This window comes from Oryzias latipes, chromosome 12 (genome assembly GCF_053564925.1).
Source record: "Oryzias latipes strain Hd-rR chromosome 12, Olatipes_Hd-rR_3.1".
Taxonomy (NCBI): Eukaryota; Metazoa; Chordata; class Actinopteri; order Beloniformes; family Adrianichthyidae; genus Oryzias; species Oryzias latipes.
The window spans coordinates 23841557-23869169 of record NC_136248.1 but is presented as its reverse complement, the minus strand read 5'-3'; positions in this window follow the sequence as shown (position 1 = coordinate 23869169).

Below are 27613 nucleotides of genomic sequence, written 5' to 3'. Positions count from 1 at the left end.
CTTTTAGATGAGACTGTCCTGAGCTCTGTGATGTTTTCAGATGGTTTAGTTTTCGGGGTGTAGTGATTCATGTTAATGACGATTTGATTCATATCAAAATTTGTGGTTCCTAAAACAATTTATACATTTTTGATTCATTTTGAATGATCCGATTCTCTGACCTAAAAACCATCTAATGCATCTTTAGCCAAGGAGACTAATGCACTAATGAGACTAATGAGGTCTTCCACATTCCTTGTATGTCTTACAAGATAATTAAGCATTATATTGAATGTGTAAAAAACAAACGAGAATGAATGGATAATCCATTCCCATTTTAGTTCAATAAACTCCATAATAATACAAACAGAACATTATTAGAACATTCCACCATACTCTATGGTCACGTGTGTTTGCAAAATTCAAAGTGTTTCCTCACATTGGACTGGAATGATGGACTGATCATGTGTGTGTTGTCATTTTTACATTAAAGTAAAAATAAACTTACTTTAATTTAAACTAAATGTTATTTTTCAAGATCGATTATATGGTAATCGATGTATTTTATTGTGAAATGGATTTACAGTGGTGTAGATTGATTAGATTAACAACTTGCCTCAGACAGATCGGTCTGGTTGGATTGTAGAAAAATAAATAAATTCATCGTTACACCCAATTGGTTAAACTTTTACATTTGTTTATTTTTTCCAATGTGAAAATTGAGCCTTCAGACATAATTTGAAAACGTTTTTTATATTTATGACACACAAACTTGCACTGATCACCTTAACCCTAAAAAAAGAAGACCTTCTCTCTGAATCTTTAAAGTCAAAAGGGGTAGGTCTCGGTTCAAATGGCCTCTTTCTGGATAGTCATGTTAAGATAACATCAGTCAAAGACAACAGTTTCACTCTGACAGAGAAGGCTCTTTAACTGCCCACAAACCCGTCTGTGTTTTTCAGTCTTTTCATTTAGAAAACTGAATGTTTGCAGATCTGTGCTTCTGCTTTGAACATTCAACCTGCAGAGATTCTGACAGAAACACAAGCAGGATCTGAGCTTGATGATAAAATTATCAAGTTAAATCACTTATCCTGCAGCAAAGGAAGACCGCAGGGGCAAATTCTCCGTTTGTAAAGAGTCGGTGAGCTCTGTGAGTTGGAAATAAAGAGGCATCTCCTTTTAAAAAAAGTTTAAATTAAGTAATTTCACAAAAAAATCCAGAGCCTTCTTTAAATTGTCTTTACTATAAGGACAGATAATTCAAACGCACAATTCTTTGCAGCCACAGGACACATGATGCCTTATTTTGAAAGAAAGTCATATGAACTATTTATTATTTTAAAAAAAGCTCTTTTTTTCTTTTTGTTTGTCCTATTTATGCCCAAAAAAAACACATTTGAGGTTTTTTAATCATAATAGTAACAATATCATAAATAGAAGTCAGTGTCTTCTATTTCTAAAAAGAAATCTGACTTCTCCAAAACCTCCATCCATCCATTTTTTGAACCAGCTGTATCCCTTTCTAGGTCACAGGGTTGCCAGAAGAAAACCTGACTACTTTTGGGTGAAGGCTGGGTACACTCTGGGCAGGTCACCAGCGTTTCGCAGCACTAACCAGTCACACACCCACACACATCACCATTCACACCTAGAGACAATTAGTAATCAATGTTTTTTATGTTTTTTGGAATGTGAGCTTTGAAGGAAGCTGGAGTTCCCAAAGAAAACCCACGCATTCATGAGGAGGACAAGCAAACTGCACACAGAAAGATCCCAGCTGGGATTTCAACCAGGGCCTTGCCGCTGTGAAGCAAAAGCGCTTACCACTGCATGACTGTGCAGCCCCTTTAAAACATCTAACAGATGATTTTAGCAGCTTTCCTTTTTGGAGTTTTTCTCTGCTTCCACATGTGTTAGTCATGTTTCATAATGTTAGGAGCAGGAAGTTCTGATGTTTCATTTTTCATTATTTTATGTCTGTAAAATACTTTGCGTTAATGTTGTATAGACAATTATTTATACTAAAGTGAGTTTATGAGTTCTGCTCGATGCAGCTGTGGCTTTTTGTAGTTCAGCTTGACGCTGCATCTCTCCGATGTTGTTGTTTACATAACTGAGGGAAAGGCTGAGTCAAATTCTGCACATTTCTTCTTTTTCCGTCTTTCTCCTGTTGCCTCTCCGGTGACCCATGAACCTTTCTCAACAGATTGAAGGAAACCAGCAGAGGGATGGGAAAAAAGGAGGGATTTTTTTTTCAAGTATTCTAGTAAAAACATGAAGCCACAAACAACATTTCAAACAGAAATATATGAAAAAGTGTTTAAAAAGCAGGTATGATAGCATTGATGGCTCATTAAAGTCCCACTCTGATCTTTTGGCCTATTTTGAAAAGTGTTTCAGTGGTCTTTTAATTATGATTATGCCATTTTTGGCCAAAATAAAAAAATCGGTGTCGTTTTCTAGGTTCTGCAGAGCAGTAGGAATTTGTGAGGAAAATGAAGATGTACTTACATGTAGATCTAATCTTCTACAAGTGGATGCATCATAATGGAGCGAAGAAGAGAGCTTGTAGCCCACTTAGTGTTTTTTTTTTCTACATCTACATCGTTTTTTTTCAAATTGCATCTTTTCGTTTGCTCTTGATTCACAGTAATTTGGAAAAAGAAATTCTCATAAAATTGAATTTAAATTTTCTTATTTTATGTCATCCATCCTCAAAAAAACAACAACTCTCAGAACATCTTCAAAACACAGAAAACACACATTTTTAGAGGAGTCTGTCTTTAAGATTTATTTATTTATTTATTTATTTATTTATTTTTTACTTGTTCTGTCCAACAGCTGAGCAAACAGATTAGAGCTGAAAGCCTTTTGTGTTGGACAGGTTTTACTATCACAAAAAGAGGTTATAGAACTTTAAAAGCCAGAGTGTAGATTTGTATAAACCCCTTTTTGTTGAATTATTTTTTTATTCATTTTTTCATTTTAGTGTGTGTGGGGAGGGAGAGGGAAAGAATGTGAGGGGGGGGGGGGGGGTGGAAGAGAGTAAAAGGAAGAAAGGTGAAAAAGTGGGGGAAACAAGCACTGATTTGAATGAGTTATTAGTTTAAGCTGTAACAATTATACCAGATCTGCTGGAAAGACATTACATCAAAGGTGAAAATCTGACACGAAGATGAGCGAAAAATATCTGTCCATCAATACAGTGTGGGTTAGGAGGAGGGATGAAGCAGATAGGGAGCAGTGTGGCAGTGTGCACGTGGGGGTGGAGATACATGCATGCTGCAGACGTGAACCGTGTGTTCATAAGGGGAACCAGATCCTACCCAGCCAGACCAGACCATGAGAGGGGAGGAGAGACCCCCAGGCCAGGAGCCCCCCAGCATCGGAACCCAGGCAGCCCGGGAGGGGGGGAGGAGGGGACCGCCCACCCAACCAGCCAGGCGCAGAGAAGGCCCCCCTACAGGGGCCCCCCCAACATCCAGAGGCATAAGCGGCATAAGCGGGTCTTTAAGATTTAAAGAAGTTAAATAATTTTTTTTTTTTTGTAAAAGTAGGATTCGGGAAAAGCAGCAGTGATTTATGGAGGAGGATAACTTCTAAAAGTTCAACCTTTATGAATGTTTTATCCATTTTATCCAGCAACTTCCAAGAATCCCAAGATGAGTTTAAGTTTGAGCCTGCATGCTCGGCTGGATTGTTTGCTCTGTGAAGTCATGTGATTGGCCTGTTTGTCACGGAGGGGTAAGACAGATATGCATTTTTAAAGAACGGTAGACCAAGAGGGCAACAAAGAGAGGACAAGAATGAGAAAACATCCTGCATGAGTCAAACCGGAAAAGAAAGGAAAAGAAAAATCACAGACTTTCGAAAACGTCTGAGCATGCTCTCAAGTTGAGTCCAGCCATTTTTGTGGTCCCCGAGGACAAATGTACAGCACAATGAACACACAAGAGGAAAAACAACATGCTGCTTTTCCCAGGACTGGAATTTGGTCACAGAATTCCATCTTTTCCTTGGAAGATGTGCCGTGAGCCAACCATTGCGAAAGATTCCCGATCAAAGACGAGTCTGTTTGATATTTCGTGAGTCAGATGATACAGAGACTCCATATAAGATGACAGTCATTAAAAGCTCTTTGGGGAGTTTCGGGTGGAATCTGTCTTTAAACATCTGACATTCAGGACTCTGTGCCATCTTTGTTTTTGAAGTATGCGGTGACAGAGCTCTCTGAAGGCGTCAGAGCTCAATGCCTATACTATGAATCTGCCACTGCAATCTACAACTCGTTTAATGATGGAAGAAATAATCATCAAGTGTTCCTCTCTTTTTTTTTCTTCACCTTTCAGCACATCACTTCAGGGGTCATTCCGGCGAATCAGCTTTCACTGATTCACACATGTGGTTTTGCAGAGATTTGTACGTTGGATGCCCTTCCTGACACAACCCTGTGCTTTATCCGGGCTGGGGACCAGCACAGGAAGACCCAGACTCGGGCCCTCTTGTGGCTACATAGTTGGGCAGCAGTCCCAAGTGTGTGCCCCAATAAAACACGTACAAACTCTGTGAGATTCTATTAAGAATCATTAGCTATATACGAGAATTGGAGCGAGTGAAAACGGCTTACTTAGAAGGAAATTATTGAAAAAAAGAACTAAAACACATTATTCCTAAATTGTGATTAGAAAACTATTTTTTTTCATTGATTTTTCAAAGGTGAATAGCGTTTGTCCACTTTTTTTTCCCCCATGCTGTGTTTCTTTGCTAAACCTTTTCCCTTTTGGGTGACACTCTGCGGCCTTAAACAGAGAAGAGGAAATGCATCTGTCACAAAACTGGCAGACGGCTGGTTCCAATTGCAGCAGGTTTTATTAGCTCAGCTAAAAGTCCACAAAGCCAAATCAAGGTCAGGCAGGCAGAGGGTTTAACAACAAGCATGGGAGCATCAGAAAGGAAACTGCATTGGTCAGGGTTTAGGCAAAATTCGGGGCCGGCGGCAGGCAGATGGAGTCAGAGACAAAACCAGGTCAGGAAATCAGAAGATCAGGTCCAAATATAACGCTCGGTAATCCACGCAGAGTGGCACAAACAATACTTTGCACTGAGCGAGGCTCAGACTGTGAGTTATTGCAAAAGGGAGTCAGGTGTGCGGCATCCAGGACCTATGCGCTGGGGTTGCTGGGAGATGAAGCGTATTCAGTACTCTGGAGACAGTTCCCGCCGGGGACCAGAGGAGGGGACAGAGCTCTGACCTCTGACAGGATCCCTAACGTAGGAACGCAGCTCTGGGATTGGTTCAGCAGCTGCACATGTGGGATTCTGTGACAGTTGCCTTTGCAAAAAGAGTTCAGACAAGCAAGACTGCAGGTGAGCAGACCTCAAAGACCTGAGTGTCAGCTGATCGAGAGTAAAACTCTGGGGACAAACTCTGAAACTGGTTCAGACAGATTTCCTGTCTGTGTTCCTAACCCAACCACGATAAATGATTAATCTTGTCTGTTTTATGGGTCTGATCAGGCTGCACAGCGAGTTGATGCACGCTGACATGTTTTATAGAGATTTTATTGAAATAATTGTAAGCTGTGCTAAATTTGACATCAATATAAATATTATGCTTTATTATATTAAGGATATTTTTTGTTCTCTGATGTGAAAAGCTCTTATGCAGTAACATTTGAAAGAAAATAACCTTTGGCCCTTCAGATGCTTCACTTTGGGGTTGCCACAGCAACTTGTTCACCTCTCAATAACTCAATACTCTCCTTCCTCCTTGATCACACCAACCACTGTCATGTCCTCCTTTCTTCCACAATCTTCTCTTTCTAGCACCCTTTAATCAACATCATCACTGCACCTCTTCTCAATTAGTCCAAACTATCTCAATCTCCAAAACATCTACCATAGGCTGTTCCTCTGATGGATTCATTCCCTGATTCAATCCATCTTCTTCCCTTCCACAGAGAACCTCATCATTTTCATTTCTGCTGCCTCCAGCTCTGCCTTCTGTTTCTGCATCATTTTCCAAACCAACAACATGGCTGCTCTTCTACACCTTTCCTTTCATTCGTGTTGACATTCTTCTGTCACAGATCACACCTGAAACCTTCCTCTATCCAACCTGTTTTTCCACACTGTTGGTCTGGATTGTTGTCCCTAGGTTCTTAAACTCCTCCTCCTTCTCCACCTCTGCTCCCTGTAACGTCACGGTTCCACTTGAGTCCCTCACACAGATACTGTCTCGCTGCTGCTGACTTTCATTCATTCTTCTCCAGAACAAACCTCCACCTCCACATCTACAAACAAGTAACTAATAATAATAACAATAATAATGTTGCAGCATCATTTATCTCCAGTGTCACTCAGATGTCCTGACATTATGTCTAAAAGCTTTTCATGGCATTCCTGTTTTGCCACTGATTTACAAAATCAGACAAAGGGGCTAAAAAAGACTCTTAAAGAGGTTCAGGTGGTTAAGCATCATTTAATGATGCGTATTTACTTCTTTACTGGTGGCCTTTCCTCTCTTTCACATCCGTACGTTCTGTATCTCTCCTTGTTGCAGATCTTTCTTTTAACCCTTGTGCTATCCAAGGCACTTTAACATTGGGAGTTGGGTCATCTAGACCAGTGTTTTTCAACCTTTTCAGAGCCCCGGCACACTTTAACCTTAAAAAAAATTCCGCGGCACACCAGCATCCAAAAATTAAAAAAAAGGAGAAACTCATAGTCTGTATTGATCTACAGCCCCTGCACAATCTCACATGCATTTTTGAAATAATTGTTACAGAAAAAGCTGGAAACTGCAGCTGTTTTTTTCTAAAAGATGCAATAAAAGTTAAGTTAGAAGATTTAAAAACAGTTTGTGTGTTCGTTAGTTTCAAGACGTTTAACAACAGATCTCCTTTTGCGCTGTCACTCTCACAACCCAATGCATCATGGGAAATGTAGTGCATAAAACGGCCGAATATCGGTTTTCGGAGCTTCATTGTTTTGTTCACTTGTTCCACGGTCTGATACCGGATTCTGTGGAAAGCTACACCGCTAAAGACGAGCTTTAGCTGGTATTTCTGTTAGAACTGACCGACTTTACGAGCTAAATCGGGACAAGGAAGTGAAGACTTTAAGCACTTCTGATTGGTCAGACCGATGACATGTGATTAACCCCCCCAAGACGGGACTTTTCCAAAATACAGCCGAAGGTGCAGCTGAATCGCGGTACGTCATTCTTATCAAAATGTCTTTAATAAAATAAAATAAACGCAAAGAAAAGGTGTTTAATGTCGCTTTCCCTGCACAAACTCCCAAAACTAAACAAGCAATTCCTATTGCTACAAAAGGTATTTTACGATCTTTTATATTCCTAACTCCTCAGTGTTTTATCAGGGCCTGTTTGGATGAACAGACAGAGCTAAAATCCTGGAGATGGGAAATGTTTTTAGATCAGTTAATGATTAATGAGGGCAATTTCCCACGGCACACTTGGCCATCTCCCACGGCACACTAGTGTGCCGCGGCACACTGGTTGAAAAACACTGATCTAGACCCACTAGACAGTGCTCTGAACCTTTTTTCTTTAATGATTTATGATCTTCACTGGTGTCCATGGATTACATGAAATCTTTCCTCCTTTATCCACCTTTGTCATGGTAGGAAAACACGTCAATGTAAGGGTGGGGTCATCTAAGATAGCACAAGGGTTACAGCATAGGAAATGCTGGGGAAAATTGGTGGTTCGGTCTTTACTAACATGCACCTTTACCTGAAAAGTTGGTGGTTCAAGTCCAGAGACTAGCAGAAACTAGGCGGGACAGATACTCACCAGTGTTTGCCCTGAATCTGGAGACTTCCTAACTCCAGTTTCTCCTGTGGGCAGCTCCCAGGTATGAATAAGGAACTGTGTGCATTTGCTTTCAGTGTCACCGCCCCCACCTCTCCAAGTGAAGGCTAAAATATGTTCCAGTTTTTGTGTGTGTGTGTGTGTGTGTATGTTCTTTTGCCTCTTTCCTGTCCCAGTTAACTTTGACCGCAGCTTCCAGCAGATGGTCGGCCGTCACCAGGCCCGGTCCTGCAGGAGGTTTCTTTTTAATAAGGGATCCATTCTTCTCCACAGTAACCTAAACACACGCTCGGTATGCAAGATTACACATAAAACTCTTCAATGGACCCTAAAGGTCCATTATATCAGCTCTATCTGAAAACACAACAGGGCTTGACTGAAAAAAGAAAGTTTGATTTCATGTTTTCTTGCAAAACAAAAACCATATAGGCTTAAAACAACCTTTGATGTGAACAGAATTGAATCAAGTTAATTTTATGTTTGGAAATTGTACAAAGTAGGTGTTTTCTTCATGTAACCAGATTTTCACATTAAAACCTTTTTAGAAAAGTGACTTGACAATGTAGTTTAAAAAAATAACATAGTAATATGTCTTAAAAACAAATACAAATTTTACTGTTAATAATAATAATGGATTAGGTTTATCTACAGCTTACAGTGTGTCTATTATTCATTCACTCCTCATTCATACTTGGGGATTGTAAGCTACTGATGAGGCCTCAGCTGCCCTGGGCCAGACTGACAGAGGCGTGGTTGCCAGTTTGCGCCTACGGCCGCTCTGACCATCACCGGGACATTCATACACATTCACACACCAGTAGAACCACACTAGAGGTAAGGAGGGTGGAGTGTTCTGCCCAAGGACACGAAAGTTGACTGGGGGGAGCGGGGATCGAACCGCCGACACTTCGATCATTGGACGAACTGCTCAACTGCCTGAGAAACAATCATAATGTTAACACAAAGTTTGAATCATTTACTCATGTATTTTATTTTGGCCCTACGGCAGGTTGGCGAACTTTTGAGGGTGTACCTCACCAAAGGTAGCTGGGATAGGATCAGGCAACGCCGTGACACAGAGGTTCAGAAGATGGACGGATGGATTTTGTTTTAAAGCCACTATGATTGCATCACATTCTAATAATAAACCCACTGTGATGAAAATTGTGTTTTTGGTTTTTTTAACGTGTTCTTGTGGCATTTTTCTAAAGATGAAGGACATATGTAAAGAAACTTAAGCTTTTCTTCATTCAAATCATTGTGAATCGGGAGCAGATGGGGAAAAAATGCAGCTGGAAAAAGATCTTATTTGTGATGTAGAAAATAAGCTGGGTGGGCCACAAGCTCCCAAATGAGCTCTCAGCAATGGGGAGGGGGAGGGGGTTGTTACTCCACATCAAGGTCCCACCCTCACCTCAGACGGGAGTTTCAGATGTACTGTCACTGTGCAGAGACTATGTCCTAGAAAATGACACAAGATTGTAAAATTTTGGCAATAAATAGCATAATCATAATTAAAAGACCACTGGAAACGCTTTTATGTTAGTTCGAAATTAATAGGAAAATGCAAAGTGTGTGCAAGTGATTCCTTGCCAATCATGACTAAGCTTTTAATATTTAAGAACATTTCATGAGTCTTATTCAGTTCAAATGTTCAATACACAGATGATGCCACAATTCCCATGAAAAACTATCACATCAGTTGATGTTTTATGTAGTAAATAAAAGTAAAAAATGTGGTCTTTTTTATCACTGCAGACTTCTGGCTGTGGAGCAACCAGACTTTGTTTAGTCCCCAGAACCACCATCATGAAGCTGAGCAAAAGTTGGCCTTCATACGGTAATGCTGAACATCTGCCTGCATTCCTCCATCATCTGCTGGTGCTTTACTTCAGAGGAAGGACAGCCAAAGCAGTACGACTGCAACATCTGGATCAATCTCCATTTTTTACTGGTTCTGCTGCAGAACTTTACCAACATTTGAGTCTTTCTTTTGGAGGTTTTTCAACTAGATTCCAACCCATTTTTACTCTTCTAGATGAAAAACCTCAAAAACAAAACCAACCAACTGCAGGCTCCAGAGGAATACAAAGGTTTGGTTTCCTGCCAAAAGCTATTTCAGCTGCTGGCTGACCAGGGGCCAACACCGTCTGCAGGCACAAACCACTGGTGCTACCCAGCCCTGAGGTGGAATGCTGAGAAGAACCAAATGACCTTTTCAAGGAAAAAAGCACAAATCCATGACACTTTTAAAGTAGCTGAGCTGCAACAGACAAACAGGAGGGGGTGAAAAAGCTTCATGTGCGAAAAAAGGAAGATGTTAGGAGGAGGAAAGACACTCTAAAAGCTGAGGGATAAAAAAGGTGAAGAATAGGGAAGAAGAACCATCATCCTGACTTGCAGCTGCAGAGCAGTGACACCATGGTGACAGGTCTGAGATTGGAAATATGATAAGCTAATCCTAGCAGATGAGCCAAAACACAGCCCCTTTCTGAAGACCAAGGTAAACTTTTCTGCAGGATGCAGAGTTAATTGAAGTGTCACTCCATTCCACATTTGAATGACACCCTGTAGAAATGAGAATCCCTGTTCTCTTCTCCTCCATGTTCTGCACGAGCCTCTCTTTGTAGGTCACTGACTCTGGAAACTGCTACCGGTCACTCAGTTTGCACCAATATCCTCGTCGGCCTCTCCGCTCTGCTCCATCTGCTGTCTTTAGACCTGACTGAAATGCGTTTCAGCTCCTTTTTCCCCAAGGCTTAAAAACACATTACTTTTTCTCACAACTTTCATCTTCAGTATTCAGAAAGCTATGGATTGCTGTGTCCTGAATGCTAATTTCTTCTTGTTTACACCTCGGAACAAGCAAAATGGATCCTGGGAAAGTCCTCTTTTTCACTCTGCGTCACTGAAGCGTGTTATCTAGAAGCTCTGAGCCATTATGGATCAAAGTCAAGGCAGATTGAGAGAGTCAGGAGGGGAAAAAAATCCAGGTGAGAGTATAAACACAGGATTCCTTCAGGCTAAAACACTAGTTCTGTCTGCTTCTGAGGACATCCTGAAGCTCTGCTGTTCTTTCCGGCCAAATGCTATCAAGTTTTCATTGAAAAATCAAACAAGCAGTAACTTTTTCATTAATAAAGCTTTGGAAGCATGCATACTTTGGAATAATTTGTGAGAGATTTTCACAGAATCCCAGCAGAAACAAATTAGCATTAACTACAAATCTCTCATCATGAAAAACAAGCTGACTTTTCCCTGTTATGGTGCTGTTGGGATGAAACGTGGCCACATCTGATCGGACGATCACAGGTTCGGTTCCCACCTTTCCCCACCTGTGTGTCGAAGTGTCCTCAGACAAGACACTGAACCCCACATTGTTCCTGGTGGTGATAGGTTGATGCCAGTGTTCAGCAGTGAAGCCGCCGTCATTGTGTGAATGTGTGTGTGCATGGGTGAATGACTGCCACTGTAAAGTGCTTTGGGACTTCTAAGAAAGAAGTAAAGCGCTTTATAAGTATACGCCATTTATCTGAATGAAGAAAAAGGACTTTAAAATGTTTAAGATGTAAGATACTTGAGGAAACTGGCCCAGGAGAACTTAAACAAGTTTGGTTTTCTTGGATCCCATATCGAGTATCAGGTGAGAAAATTGATCTCAGCTCAATAGTAGACAATCTCTGGTTTGTATCCAAACAAGCGTCTCAGTTTCCTGTCAGTGTGAAGGCATGTCTAGTGGACCAAATAACAGAAATGAACCAAAAGAGCAACTACTTTAAATGCTTAATAATAAAAAACAAAGCAGTTCTTTGTATGGGAAGGCTGTGGTGCAGAGGTAAATCAGCCGACTTCTGATCGCAGCTTGAATCCCTGTCCATGTGTCGATGTGTTCTTGGGCAAGACACTGAACACTTTGCTCCTGGTGGTGCCAGTGTTTGACAGTAGATCGACCATCGCTGTGTGAATATGAGTGGCTGAGTGGAACTGTGAGTGTAAAGAACTTTGGGCCTTCTTAGAAGGTAGTAAAGCGCTGCCTATGTATATGTTTCTATCTTTATGTATCCATTTATCATTTACCATAAATAACAATTGATAGATCTCAAACTACGTTCCCACTGCCCTCGGCAATACACGTTCGAATGAGCAGTTCCAGGGAAAAGTCTGTGTAAATGCATGTTAATGTGTTCCGGGTTCAAAACTCTTGCGTTCACACGCAGCTACACAAGTTTTTACGACCGTTTTCTGGCTCCACGTGCAAAGCACAGTGCCATTGATTGCACGATGGCCTCCCCTTTCATTCATGGAAACCATTTACAAATTGATCAAGAAGGAGAATTTAATGATTGCAGTTTGTGCCTCGCCAGAATTACATGACACCAAGTCTTTCGTATATCGGAATAGAGTTGTAATGGAAAAGACTGGAGCAAGATTCGCAAGATTTGCACCGCTTCGACATTTCACACCAAGCCTCTTTCCACCGTAGGTGGTGGACATGGACTAGTAAAGAAGAAATCCCTCACTGCTTGTACAGTATGAACACCATGGCCTATACACGGGTTCAAGAACATGTTATAGACACCCCCCCACTCTAAAGGCGTTCAGGAAAATCCCCCCCCATCGTTAGCTGTAGTAACTCCAGGTTAACTGAGCATTTGATTTATTCACAAAAGTGGAATGCCAACGCAGAATTCTTTTGCATTTCTTGTACATTTTCTATCAAATATTTTCAGCTGCCAGCACATCGCTGTTAAGAGCATCTAACTGACATCTAAACTCCTTCAGAATTGACCAGAATGTGTTGGTCATGGAGATGAAACTTCCACAAAATATGTGTTACCTAATTCCTCTTCTATTATCAGCTCTGTTGTCAGAACACCCAGATGTATTGATGCAGTTTGTCTGGGAAGGAGGCAGATATTCCACACAAAGACAGATATCTTGCAGGTGCAAGAGTCTGTAAATATGAATATTAATAAAGAGCTGAGAAACTGCTTTATCATCCCAAAACCACTCAGCACTTTATTTTTGATCAGATTTCCTGCTTAAAATCTTTCTGCACTCTCTCTAAGGGAGGTGAAGAATAAGGACAGAAAATAAAACTGAAACAAGAATTCAGAAAACTTCTTAATGTGAAGTGTAGCCTTTCTTTCCAGCTTGTTGCACCTGCAGGTCTCCAACCCCTGCTGCCATCATCTAACAGTGTGTTTGTGTGTCGCGGGGGGAGGCTTGACAAAGGAATGCCTGAGTGAAATGAATAGAGGCTAAATCTGCCCATCAATAAGCAGCTTGGGTCTCTGCCATTAGGGCCACATGCCTCCCTGCAGATGCAGCCCTTAAAAAAGATGCATCTGGACGTCAAACTGTGAGAGCGTGCTTGTATGTGCGTGCATGTGGAGCATGCCTTGTGCGTCTTTGGTGCTCCTTCAGACACGGCTTAACCTCTCAGACATGGACTCGTCTAATGACTGGTGGTCCGAAAGGAGGGAGAAAATCCGATCCCCCCCAGCAAAGTGTGATCCCGATCACTCAGAGGAGCACTGGAGCACCACGGAGTCCGGCTTCATGGAGGCCTTTCCCACTCTAGAACAACAATGTTTGGTATTTAAAGGAGAGGTTGTTTAAATAATTCTAATAATTGGGTTCTTTATTGTTATTTGTTATTAAAGACAAAAAAAATGGGGTCTTTTAAACTTTAACCCTTGTGCTATCTTAGATGACCCCACCCTTACTTTGACGTGTTCTCCCTACCATGACAAAGGTGGATAAAGGTGGAAAGATTTCATGTAATCCATGGACACCAGTGAAGATCACAAATCATTGAAGAAAGAAAGGTTCAGCGCACTGTCTAGTGGGTCTAGATGACCCAACTCCCAATGTTAAAGTGCCTAGGATAGCACAAGGGTTAAATTTGAAACATTTAAACCCTTAGTCACAACTGCCCTTGAGGGGTGGATGCGACCGAAAAATGGGTACATAGGTAGCCAGCACAAAATATCAAGGTGGTAGACGGTCTAGCAAGCCCATAGAGCTTAAGTGTTTAGACAAATGATTTTCTACGAGCACACTATAGAGCTTAAGTGTTTAGACAAATGATTTTCTACGAGCACACTAGGAGCGACAGGTCGTAGCAAACATTTATAAAACATGGATGGGGGAAGTAGGTGAGACACAGTTACGTCGTACAAATATTTATTTTTTTTCCTTCTTCCTCCGGAACCTTTAGCAAGGAGCCTGCTAGTGCTGTTCACGTCATCAGTCTGCACTCCTTGTGCACAGCCTGACTGTTAGGAATTAGAAAATTACACTATCAGAGCATAGTTTGTGTAGACATCACACGGACGTCCTACGGGCACTCACGTATCACCTGTACACCCCATGTTAGAGTAAGTGCACTCCTTACTGTCAGCAAGGAGCCAGTGTGTGCACCTTAATAACAACTGTGGCACAAGTACAAGATCAGTGCACGGTACAGGGAAGATCTTAAGCCCAAGCCCGAGTCTGCACCCGACCCGGCCCGAAATTCGGGTCGGGGACTAAAATAACAATCATTACGTTCGGGTCGGGCCGGGTCGGTCCGGGCTTCTCTCTCGCTGACTTTTTTACTAAATATATGTTTATAAAAATGTATACTAAAACGATGTGTGGATACTAAACTAAGGAATACTTGTTATAAATAAATAATTTGGTTAAAACAAAGAAGGCGCTGTAAGGTAATTGCTATATAACTACTACTAAACAGGAAGCGCAGACCCTGGGCTGCAGTATTTTTCCGCGTAATTAAACGAGTGCGCATCAAGATCTGTCTTTCCCTCTCTTTGTCTGGCCTCTTATTCTCTGTCCCAGCGTTATTTCGTTGTGCAAATGCATTTATATTGATCATAAAAATATGTAGATTATTTTAACCTTAAAAAATCTTGCGTTTTTTTCTGCCAAAAATACTATGGGATAAATTGAAATTTTGGGTTTGCTTCGAGCTTGGGCCTGCAAATCAAGTTAATTGGTCGGGCTCGGGCTGGGTTGGGCTTTAATGCCCGCGGGCCTGGGTCGGGTGGGGCTGGATTTTTTAGGCCCGATCTTACCTCTAGTGCACGGATCTTGTATTATCTTTACAAATACAAATACAAATACAGTGAGATGTTGTATGAGGAATGACGGAGAAATCTTCTGGTGTCCATTTTTTTTAGAACAAGAGAGATGTGGAAACTACAGGGGAAAAAAGTCGATGAGTCACTTTAAAGTTATGAAAGAGTAGTGGAAGTTCAGCTGAGGTCAGAAGAGAGCATTTGTTAACAACAGTATCCATGGAAGAGAACCACAGTTGACATATTTACTTTGAGGATGGTTCTGGAAAAGAACATTGAAGGAGCTGCATTGTGTATTTGCAGGTCTCGAGAGAAAGTCCATGATGGGATACAGAGAAGCTGTGGTTTGGATGAGAAACATTGGAGTTGTTCTGTATGAGAGCTGGAAGACTCTGGTTAGGTGAGGGGGATGATTGGCAGTGGCGACCCCTCAAGCAAGAAAAAGCATTTAAAGTTCAGCAACAAAATGTAAACCATTCATTGATCTATTCATCTGTGTATTTTCCTCAGATCTACTGACAACAACTTTCTGAGAAGAGATCTCTGTTAATGCAAGTCCCACAGATTTATAAGAAGGCCTGGACAGTGAGACTGGACTCTGCCCCTTGGTTTTACAAGTTTAAAAAAAGTCTGCTCAAAAGCTCCCTGACCACATGTCTGAGCCAGTTCCACTGGCTCTTTTCAGCGACGACTTGTGGATCTGGTGTGTGCTGTCCAATGAGTTGAGGAAACTCTTTTGGGATTCTTGAATTTGTGGTCCCATTCATTTGGTCTGTACAGCTTTGGGTCTAAGTTCCAGACCTGGTCAATTGAAAAAAAGAGTTGGTTATACAAAATCTGTTGCCGTTTATTGTAATGTTCAACAGCCAAGCTCAACATCAGAAATAAATCTTCATACAAAAGAAGTCGCGCAAACTTTTTTATCTCCACGATCACATTTGTTACCAATGATAAGTGTTTTGGGGTGAGGGTTGTGAGTGCACATGGACCAATCAATGAATCAAAGAAACCAAATGAAATAAATAGATTTTAATAAAGATAGAAAACCTTTCACAGCAGAAAGCTGATGAAACTACCATCCTTCTTTTAAACCTGCGATATATAAACACCTGTTTGGGGCTTTTGGATTGATGGGAGTCTACCCACTAGGGTGAAAGTGTGGTTGACCCTGGACAATTTGCAAGTCTATTATGGGGCATCTGAAGAAATGTGGATCAAGTTAAAACCTGGAAAAAAGACTCTGGTAAGGTAATACGGGCGCTTGTCAATAATTAATAGTAGGGTGGCAGGAAGTTTCCATTGGCTGCATGTCGGACTGGTGCATGGGAAATCAGGGTTTGTTTCTTAGGGGGCACGATAAGCTTCATCCAGTGTGGATCCTTGGACAAGACCCTTCATGCTACTGCCTAAGAAGGGGGCCCAAGTCCCCCTGTGCTGGTCCCCAGCTCGAATATTATGCAGCATCAGGCATAAAAATCTCAGAACCAAACGTGTCAAGCAGTAAAAGCTGATTCACTGTGGGACGCCTGAAGGGACATGCCAAAAGGTGAACGTCAAACTAGGACTTTTCACGTCAGCAGGTGTGAAATAAGAACATCATCTGTTGATATTTTTTACAGTTACTGTCTATATTTCCCCAAAAGTGTAATTTAGCCGATGCACACAGTAAAATACAGTCTTTATGCTTCCCAGGTAATTGAACAGAGCCTGGGATTATGATTTTTATACCCTTTTTTTTACTATAAATCTAGAGATGTGTTGAGACACATGGGATCATTTGATTGTTCAAACACAAAACACGTTCAGACATTCAGCATCTCGCAGAGACAGGAGCTCCTTCATGACAGCTGACTGACAGAACCAACTGACAGAACCTGACAGAGGTGTTGAAGGAATCCTGCAAACACACAATCCAATGTTACTGCCCCAGAATGAAGCCTTACATTTACACCAAACCTGTGGTTTTCTAGCTTAAACTTTTATAAAATATTTAGTCATTCTTCATTTTATTTATAAACCTAAACAAGAAATAGTGTTTTCAATGCTTTTAGATTGACCGATCAACAGTACCTAAGCTGACAGAAAGGGGAAATTTGTTTCTCTGTGGCCCTGATGTGCTTTGAATTTCAACCTTAGTCTTTTTTGACACCCATCGGGTTCAGCATTTTACCGTTTATCAGTACTTTCATATTTACACATATGTTGCTTACGGTCACCAGATAGGTAAAAAAAAAGCAATAAAACAGATAAAAAACAAATCCAATCTGTGAATTTCATTTATGTTTCATTTATAGGCTGTGTCCTGTAAAACCATCCAATATCTTTGATGAAATTCCAAAGATAGGAGAGAAAAACACAAAAGAACAAAATGCAGAAACAATTTGAAACAAACCAGAGACGAGATCCGGGCACAGAGTAACAGTTTACAGCACCTTCTTTAGCGCTGGTGCAAACCCCATAATAGGGATAGCTTTAGCTTCTGTGCTGAAAGGCAAGTGAAAGGAATGAGACACAGAAACCTAAAAGTAATAGATACTAGTGCCCTTAATAAGAACAAGCAGACTTATAATTTAATTAAATGTGGTTTATTAAACATTAGATCTATTACATCAAAGTCCCTCTTAGTCAATGAGTTGATTAATGAAAACAAACTTATTAGTCTATAAGTCTATTAGCCTTAACAGTACTTTGGCTCCAATAGGATGATTGTGTTAGACTGAATGAAGCAACCGCCCCCGTTACACTATCAGAAATCCAGGATTTCAGAGAAAGGAGTTGGTTTAGGAGTAATATAACACTAAAGTTAAACAATTTTATAACCCCTTTGAAAACATCATCTATAAATCATCCAAACAGGAAGACTCAGAAAGCTGTTTTATTCATAATTATTTATCGCCCTCCCAGCACGTTTTCAGTATTTTTAACTGAGTTTTCTGACTTTCTGTCGACTACCGTTTTAGATTCTAATCAAATTATAGTAAAAGGGGATTTTAATATCCATGTTGATGACCCCAGTGACTGTCTAGGAAATGCATTTGCAGCTTTATTAGATCATGTTGGTTTCACACAAAACGCAAATGAACCCCTTCACTGTCACAAGCCCACCCTGGACCATGTTTTAACTCATGGTATAAAGTTCAGCAAGCTCAGTGTCCTTCCTCATAACCCCATCATTTCTGATCACCTTCTAACTACCTTCCAGATCACATTAAAACATGCTATTGCCCCAGTGAATAAAAAACAGCTTAGAAGAACATGATCTGACCATTCTGTGTCTGAGTTTAAACTAACAGTTCAACCAATACTTAGAAACATGCTGAGCAAATACTCTGAGACCAGCTCCCATAGTTTCAGTTCTAATAAAAATGACCAGTTTGTTAATGATGCTTTACAAGCCCTCAGGAAAACACTCCATGTTGTTGCCCATTTGGAATCTAAGCTTGTTAGACAAACAGAGTAGCACCAGGGTTTAACGCTGAAACACGTTCTCTTAAAAACTAACCCATAAGTTAGAAAGAGAATGTCACAGTTGAGTTACTTTACAGTAATTCAATTCAATTCCATTTTATTTAATATAGACCAATATCCCAACACAGTTGTCTCAACGAGCTTCACACCAATAATTGCACAAAAATATAAAATCAGCCATAAAATATGAACAATAGCTAAATGCCAAACTAAACTGGAACAGACCCTGGACAGAACCCCGGTGCTCTATTTTAAAAAAACGATTCTTAGTTTGTACAATTTTTGCAACACAACAAAAGAGGGTTGAAATTAGTTTTTTGTTTGTAATGTAAATTTAATAAAATTATAAATCAACAAAAACATGTGTAATAAATCTAATATTTATTGGTTTCAGCTGAATTTTTAAAATAAATAAATCTTCTTATGAAATTCTATTTTATAGAGATGCTTTTGGGTTCGGTGGGATTCTACACCATTTATTTTAAATGAGCTGCTTGGGTTTTGGGGAAAACATGAAGCGATCTGACCTTTTAGTCATTATACACAGGAGGACCTCTGCGGTGCAGCATGAAAAACTTGTTCAGTTTTGGTAACTTTACGTACCAAGAAAATCATCCCAGTCCTGCCTGTGTCATCAAATCGATTCCTTCTTAATGACGCCCTGGGAGATTTTCAGGCACTTTCAACTTGCAGCCATTCCCACGGTTATCTCAGGCAAAAATCTTAGCAGACGCACCTGGTGTCATTTTCACTCCGTTGCATCATCTGTTTGAAAGACTTGAAAGAGAAGTTCTTGTTTTTGGTCATTCAAAAAAATACAATTTTTTTTAATGAGCTGGATGCTTCTGAGCTGCGTTTTGCTTGCAGGCTGCTGCGCTGTGTAGGTTGGATTATAGTGGGGCTACCTGTCTAATGAGCATAAACCTTAATCCGCTCCAAGCAGCTGCTAATTCCTGACTCACCTCTCTTGCTCCCTTATAAAGCAACTCTGGTAGAGAGTCTGGTGGCTCGTCTCCTTTTCATTTCCTCAGGAAGAATTAGCATCAGGTTTTCTATTTCACAATGGTGGCAAAAACGTCGCCGACGGTGATGGTTGGTGTGATCACAAGTGTGTGGGGATAGACACAGGGGCTGCAGCAAACACAGTTTAGTTTTCGGTCCCCCTTCATGACTGGAATCTGAAAGCAACACTGCAGGTAAACAAATGTGGTTATAATTAGCTTACAATAATTACCCTTCAATAACAACACTCACCTCAGGTGACTCTGAAGAAAATAAATATTGTAATTAATCATCTGTGACCACAGGTTGGTGTTGGAGGATCCTCTTTTACAGAGACAATATTCTTCATAAGATTTAGATTTTTCAATTTCCTGTTTAATCTTTTCAAATCTTTGTTTGCAGCAAATCATCTTAATAAAATGTCCAATGTGCACAAACGTTTAGTTTTTTAGTTTTATCCAACTAACTAAATGTGTTTTATTTAAACTATGCGCTTAGAAGCTAAAGGAAAAAAAAACATTTAAAAAATGCTAAATTCTTGAAACACATATTTTTTAGAAATAGTGATGAAGGTCTTTTAAAACAGCTGTTGAAACTAAGGGTGTATTCAGACTGGAAAAGTCTGTTAGTCCTGACTGAGTACACTTAGTCCAGTTCCCATATACAGTTAATGGGATATTGGAATAATTAAGGTTGTGTCCGAATTCCTTCACTTCTACTACTCCATAGTGCTCTATATAGTGCGTTCGCCATTTTGTAGAGCTGTCCAAATCTGCAGTTCCAAAATCGAGTGCCCTGGAAATTTCCCAGAAGTCTCTGTGAAAAACCTGTGTGCCTCGATGCTCATTAGGTCGGCCAATATAGACCACAGTGCATTGCGTTGGAACAATTTTTGCCCCAAAAAATCTAAATATCTGCTATCTGAGATGAATTCACCCTTACATTGACATTGTTATTCCTACCATGAGAAAGGTGGATAAAGGTGGAAAGATTTCATGTAATCCATGGACACCAGTGAAGATCACAAATCATTGAAGAAAAAAGGTTCAGAGAGCACTGTCTAGTGGGATCTAGATGACCCAACTCCCAATGTTAAAGTGTCTAGGATAGTACAAGGGTTAGACATGTTTTTTATTGAACCATCAACATTTTTAGCTTCAGAAGACAGTGGACTAATAAATAATCATTGCAAAACGCTCATAGTAATTACCCCTTGTGCTATCCTAGGCACTTTACCATTTGGAGTTGGGTCATCTAGACCCTCTAGACAGTGCGCTGAACCTTTTTTCTTCAATGATTTGTGATCTTCACTGGTGTCCATGGATTACATGAAATCTTTCCTCCTTTATCCACCTTTGTCATTGTAGGGAGAACACGTCAAAGTAAGGGTGGGGTCATCTAAGATAGCACAAGGGTTAATTAAACTATGACGTCATATCCGCCGTTTAAAAAAAGAAATTGTGAGCATGGTGTCCGAATTGCTTTTAAAATTCAGGGCACTACATAGTGCCGCACTATATAGTCTTTTAGTAGTTAGGGGTTAGGACGGGAATTCGGACATAGCCTAAGTTTTGGGATTATACAAATATTTACCTAGTGAGGTAACATAAACAAGCACACACACACATACACATAGGAGACCTGTCACATCACATGAGAACAAGTTCCAAGTTATCACATCATTCAACAGCAGACGTCCTCCTGCAAAAGCAGCTCTGGCCAGCACACCATCTCATTTGCCCTTTTAATTTGGGCTCACCCCATCTGACAAGTGTGATGTCCTCTCACACAGCAGCTGAAGCCTGGGAGAAAGTGCTGACGTGGACGCTTGTCCCATGAATTTTGTGCCAGCGAAGGGAAATCTGCTGACGCTGCTAAATGTGTCAAGAGGAAATCTCAACAAAGAAGTCGAATTAAATGCCGACAACTTCCTCCCTGCATACGTCCAGGAGTCAGAACCTGGCTTTTAATATTTATGACTCACTCCCATCGTATCCACATTATTTCGATTAGAAACTCAAAGAGGATACGGTAAAAAGAAATTTAGCAAACAGACAACAAAGGAAAGAAATCTGTCACAGGTCCTAAATATTCATGAAAAATAATTACCTTACTTGTGATGGTTGTTGGACATGCATACATGCATCTTCTATTCCTGCTCAGCCCTATAGAAAGTGGACTTGTTTGCGACGTTTGCATGGAAAAATGTAAAGATATGTCAAAGATAAGGAAAATATACGAAATAATGGAGATAAAATGTTTTGTTTGTTTTTAATGAACTGGACCCTGAAGAAATATGGGTCACCATGGGTTGCCTGCAGTCTTGAATTTGATGTCAGAGACTTGACCTGAAGGAAGAATCTCCCCCACACTGTCTGACTGACGCATGTGAGCTGTCACATTTGAGCAGGGATGAAAAATTCCCAGCCGCTCTGCACCATGAATTGAAAATTGAGAAAAAATTATTAAAAGCCAAATAAATATTTTGAGATGTAAAACCTGAGGAAGAAGAAAAAAAAACCTTTAGCCTCAGAGCAGTGTTAGTTGTGTTTTTACCTCTCAGGATTTGGACAGCCTTTCATTTATTTCTCCTGATTGCATGTCATCCTTGCAGGAGAGGCATGACCTTGGAGAAATTGTGGCATCTTGTTGTACTGATGGTACATCACAGTCTTTCTGTTTTTTATGTTCTTCACCTCTTTAAACAGTGGCACAGTCCTGCTGAGTTGAAAGTAAATATGTCGTTCAAATCCTTCAATGATTTACTTTCTGTTTACATATCATTTATAGCTCTTCAATAAAGAATTATTATTAGGGTGGAGCTGACTCCATCCATCTTCTCAGCCTTCTGAACACACATACGTTTTCTGGTTTGGATAAACCTATAAATGCTGCAATTTGTGTCCAAAATTCTTTTCCCTGATTCACTTTCCTCCATAATATAATCATCTGCAGGTAAAAAGTATGGACAATGCAGCTTATTGCCTACATTTTTTTATTATTTAGGACATAAAGAAAACTATCCACTTTTATTGACTGGTAACATTGCAGTCAATACATAATTTTAGTTTACAATAAATGCAATTTCTACTTGCTGCTTTATTTGATTCAAGTATAAAAACAAGCTACAGTTTAGAAGAAGTGCTGTATGACATAGTTTGCCATCTCTTGGTGGGTGGAGTGTCCCTGCCCCAGGTGAAAGGTGTTTAAATAACTTGGGGTCTTGTTCAAGAGGAAGGGAAGACTGGAGTGGGAGATTGACAGGCGGATCGGAGCAGCGTCCAGTTAGGTGGTCACTGTTTCAGTCCGTTGTAGTGAAGAAAGAGCTGAGCCAAAAAGCAAAGCTCTCAATATGGCGCTTGATCTTCTGGCTTTTAGTTGATTTTAACTGCTAATTAATTCTATTACTTTTAGTTTATTCTATTTTATGTATTTAATTTCATTGTATGCATCTTGTTCTCAATTTTCTGTTTTTATATACATCTTATGTCTTTAATTGTTGCTTCTTATCATGATTTTAGCCCCAGTGTTTCTTGTGGGGATCTTTCTGCCAGGGCTTGCTGGCTTAGTTAGTGGTTGTTGCTGCAGTTGTCGCCCTTGTTGGGGCTTCTGGAGTTTAACTTTGCAGCTTCACGGCTGTGTAGTGGACCCCGTTGCTGTCCAAGTCTGGGTGGTTACTGTGGCGATGCTCCTATGGCCAGGCTGGTTCCTGGTATGAAGAGATTCCCAAATAATGTTTCCTCACAGCAGAACCCAGCCTTACATTTTTTCTTTTAGAAGTTACATAGTCATTATTTATTGTACGTGGGGGTCATGGGTCGTTTTAACGGAGGGGGTGGTAAGGGTAAAGGGTGGGTTGTAGTTTACTGTAATAATGTGTTTTTTGTTTTTAATGTTAAAGCGCTTCGAGCTGCGCAATGTATGAGAAGCACTATTTTATAAATAAAGTTTGATTTGATTTGAGTACTTCAGTTGGGTTTTTAAAAATGTTCTTTGCCGTTCTCCCTTTGTCAGTCACACCAGATTTAGGTTGTAACTTATCCACATCTTGTTGATAAATTAATTATCCTAAGTGTAATTAACCCCCTAATTTTCACTTCATCATGGTCAGGTCATCTGTTTTGCTCTGCTTTGTCACCCTCTTTTGTTACTTTTATAATGGTTAAGTTTGTTGATTGTTGTTTTCATGAGATACTAAACCAATAACCAACTCCACAGCAGTGCTTCTCTTTTATTGTGTGTAATAAACTGCATTCACTGCTCGATTAGGTAAATCACAATAAACTTTGCTTTATAGGCCTGTTTATTCCAAATTGAAAACTGTACCAAGCAGCGTGCAACTTTAAAAACATGGTAGGTTTCGGTCAAAGTGACCAGCTGTGTTACAAAACCTACATTCTACTGCTTTTGCTAAAAATTTATGCACACGACATGTCTTCCTATAGGGTCATCACTCTATCCTAAACTCAGACCCCATTGGATGGATGCAATTTGATTTTCGATTACGGTCAAATTCTCCTTTCTACAACAGCCTTACGGGTTTCTTCCAACAAATGTCAGGCCTGTTTGTCCAGTTTTGGAAATCCGTGGTCTGGCGACGTCCCAGTCTGCCAGGATGACAGCAATAGTTGAATTTCTTGTGTTGCAGTCTGGCTGAAGTTTCAGATTTGATCCAACCATTTCGAAGTCAAAACGTTGCTTAAACGATCCGAATATTGATCTCCTGCAGTCTCAAAGGGAAACGGCAGCATAAAGGAAGGCAATGGAGAAATTCAGAGGGAACTGAAACGTCTTTGCTGCACAGAGAATCTGAGAAAAGCCCTGATTTGATGCTGCAGCAGGGAAGCGACTCGGTTCTGTATGCAAATAAAAAACCCATCATTCTATAATATTTCACACACACTGGTTCCTTGAATGTTGCTTTTTGTGTGAAGCTGCAACACAAGCTTGAACATCTGATTGACACAGACTGAATGTGAAAAGAAGTGGTCAGCAGCAAAGTGGAAAAGATTAAAACACAAACTGCTTTGCGGTGACGGTGCTGTGATTGTTGGCACATTGTTTGCCTGTCTCCCATCGCTCCCGGCTCTCCCCTGTATTAACAGAAATGCTTTTAAGAGGGAGGCCGACAGCAAAATGGATTAAATGGAGTTTGCTGACAGAATACATATCAAATCTGAAGGCATGCAATAGTGGGCTGCAGCATTTGCAAGGCTTATGACTTCTGCTGAGGCTGTGGATCCATCCTCTGCTCTGCTCTTCCCTCTGCAGCTCAGACGGAAAACAAAGACGAGAAGAGAAGGGAAGAAGCTCTTGATCACCTGCTTTGTCTGAAGTGAGTCACCTTGCAAATATATGAATAGCAAATGCTGGAAAAGTAATCTGGTGGAGCACGGGTACATCCTCTTATTTGCATACCTGCCAGCCCCTGTAGTTAGATTTCAGGGCGTCACATCTCAAATACACAAAGACACACATTTTCTTTTCTCAGTCCTGTTCTTCTCCTTTCTCCCCCCCATTTACCTCACAGATCTCCTGCTGACATCAGGTGTCACCCCCCCTCCTCCCCCTACTCTCGCCCAGGGACACATGACAAGGGAGCAGGTGGGACAAAGAGCAAAGCTCCTTCTCCGTCCCCGTCTGCATCTCCTGGCATCTCTGTCTCTGTCCTGCTGGGGGCCCTGCTCATTCTCCTTCCTTGCTCCCTCCAGGTCCTTCCCATCCCGTCTTACCTCATTGATATTTAAATTTGCCCCGGCAGCATTCCACCCTCCCTAAAGGTTTCTGATAGTACCCCCACCATGGAAGAAAGAGGCTGTGCTGTAGTTACATAGACCAAGGTAGCTGACAATCGGGAGAATGTATTATACAGCACTTTTTACAGATAGAGTGTTTTACAATGCACAAAAAATGCAATAAAAATGAATAAATAAAACAAAATAAGTAAAAATACAACACAAATACAAACAAATAAAGGTTGTTGTAAAATGAAGCAAAAGCTTTTGTGAACAATAAAAACCTTTTTCAAATAAAAATCAAAAGAATCAGCCATAAGAAAGGTCAAAGGTGGGGCATTGCAGGGTCTGGGGTAGGGGGTCTCCAGCCTTCAACAACAGTAAAACTGTAAGGGTTCTGTGGTTTAGTTTGGATTTCATGTTGTTCTTGGTCCTGTTCTGAGTCGCCCTTTGTCAGTCACACCAGTGGGCACTCAGTGGGCTGGCTCGCTACGCTAGCCAGCTTCCCTGTGGACAGCAATACCACCTCTGCCCGCCTCTGGGTGGCGCTGCTCGTTTGCCGTCCCCTGGGCGACAGAGTTCTCTAAACTGCCCTGTTAGGTGCCCTGTGGGCACCTAAGTGCCCACTTGTGCCAATTTGGGCAACAATGCTGCATTTAGCCATTTTTGAATCACACAATCACATGACCAGGGCTTTATTTTTAATTTAATACCCAGAATCTTCTTTCCAAAAATGGGTAAACATGGAAAACAAATGTGACAATGGAGAAAATGTCCAGTGGGGTCATTACCTGTGTTGTCTGTCAGCTTTAATGGTGCTGCGGTTCAACATCGAGAAGTTTGTGAAACAGTCACCCCACAGTTACGTTTTTATGGTGGTTTTCATCTTTCGGAGGTTGCCGGGTGAACGGACCAGACTGCAGTTACTTTCATTTTCGAACCAGCCTGAAGAAGGAAGTGCAAGTCTTGACTTAACCTTCAAAGTCCAGTAGGGTAAGTGCGATCGCTCTAAACTGTCCACAATCATGGAGGCCTGGAAGAGACGGGTCTGTGCAGGGTTTGATCCACACAGGTGGATTACAGGTGATTTTCTGAAGCTATGATGTCACTTCTGCACCATTCTCAGTCGTGTCCTTTTCAGATGTTACACCCTGTTTGTATAAGAGCCTCACCCATAGTCGTTGAAACTACAAATGATCTTTTTTGTTGTTGTTGTCTTCTGTTTCATAGCTTGTTCCTCATTTTTGTCCTTTGTCTTAAACTTTGCAGGGTTTTTTTTTTTTGCTTATGGTGCAGCATTTCTTAAGATTAGGTTTTAAATGTTGATATTTCCATGGAGGTCAATATAATTTAATTGTATCACCTTCAACCCTATGGTGTTTTATCTTATTGAGGAACTGAGACACTTCACCCTTGTGACACACGGACTGTTTGAGTGTTTGGGCTCACATGTGGAATTTTGTTTCCACCAATCATGGCTCTGCGCCTTTGGCCAAACTTCTCCTCTTTGATCTTGTCAGTCAACGAAACACTGCCGAGTGTGAGATTGTCCTTTTTTTTTCAGAGTGTTGTTCAGGCTGACCTTGGACTCATCTTGCTGAGAAGTTGAATCCTCAGAAAATTAGCCAATGTTTTTTCCAAACCCTATGACATTGGAGCTTTGGCTCCAGTGCTGACATTCTTACGACTATCGTAACTCTTCAATCGTTTACGCATTTCAAGTAATCCCAGCGGATTCTGAAGCAGAGAAAAGTCGCCTTGCTTTGATATGCAACACTTTACAGTGGTGAAGTGTTTATGCAAAATCAGCTGATTCTGAGACAGAGAAAATCCGAGTTCAGTCACGTAAACGGTGGAAGAGTTGCGGTAGGTGAAAGAGCATGTGTTATTTAGATGTTCTGATGTTAAAAGGTTAACTTTACAGGGAATGAAATTGTTAGAAAAACACCTCATGGACTGATGCTCAGAAGCAGAGACTCAAAGGTCAATGCTGATGTTATTTCATTGAAGCACATCTGGATGCTTTATATGTGCAAAAGTGACCATGTCCTCTGCTTTAGAAAGGAGGTTAACTCATATGAAGGCAGTAGATGTAGGGCTCAATGGTTATCCTGTGTTGCTGTTACTCAAAAGTCTGAGTGAAGTCTTGTTTACTGTAAACATGTATTTTTGCTTGTGACGTGCACACGCTCAAAGCAGACGCAGAGAAAGGAAGTGAAAAATCTCACTTTCTCTGTACGCCGCTAAACCAGTCCCACGCGGCGAGTCGGTTGAGCCAGAGTTTCACATCTGGCCATGAGCTATCATTATCTTTGCTTCTCCTCTTTGATGAATCTTCTTCGGTTCCTTGCTGAGGAGCTGGACTTTATTTAATGGGATCTTTCAGCCGTGCTTTGCAAGGCGGAAGCCTCTTACAAACCCATTTAAAGAAGGGTCCGTGGATTTCATGGCTCCCTGGGCACTCTCTCCTTCTTTCAATAAGGTGCAGTCCAAGGCTTTATCCATCT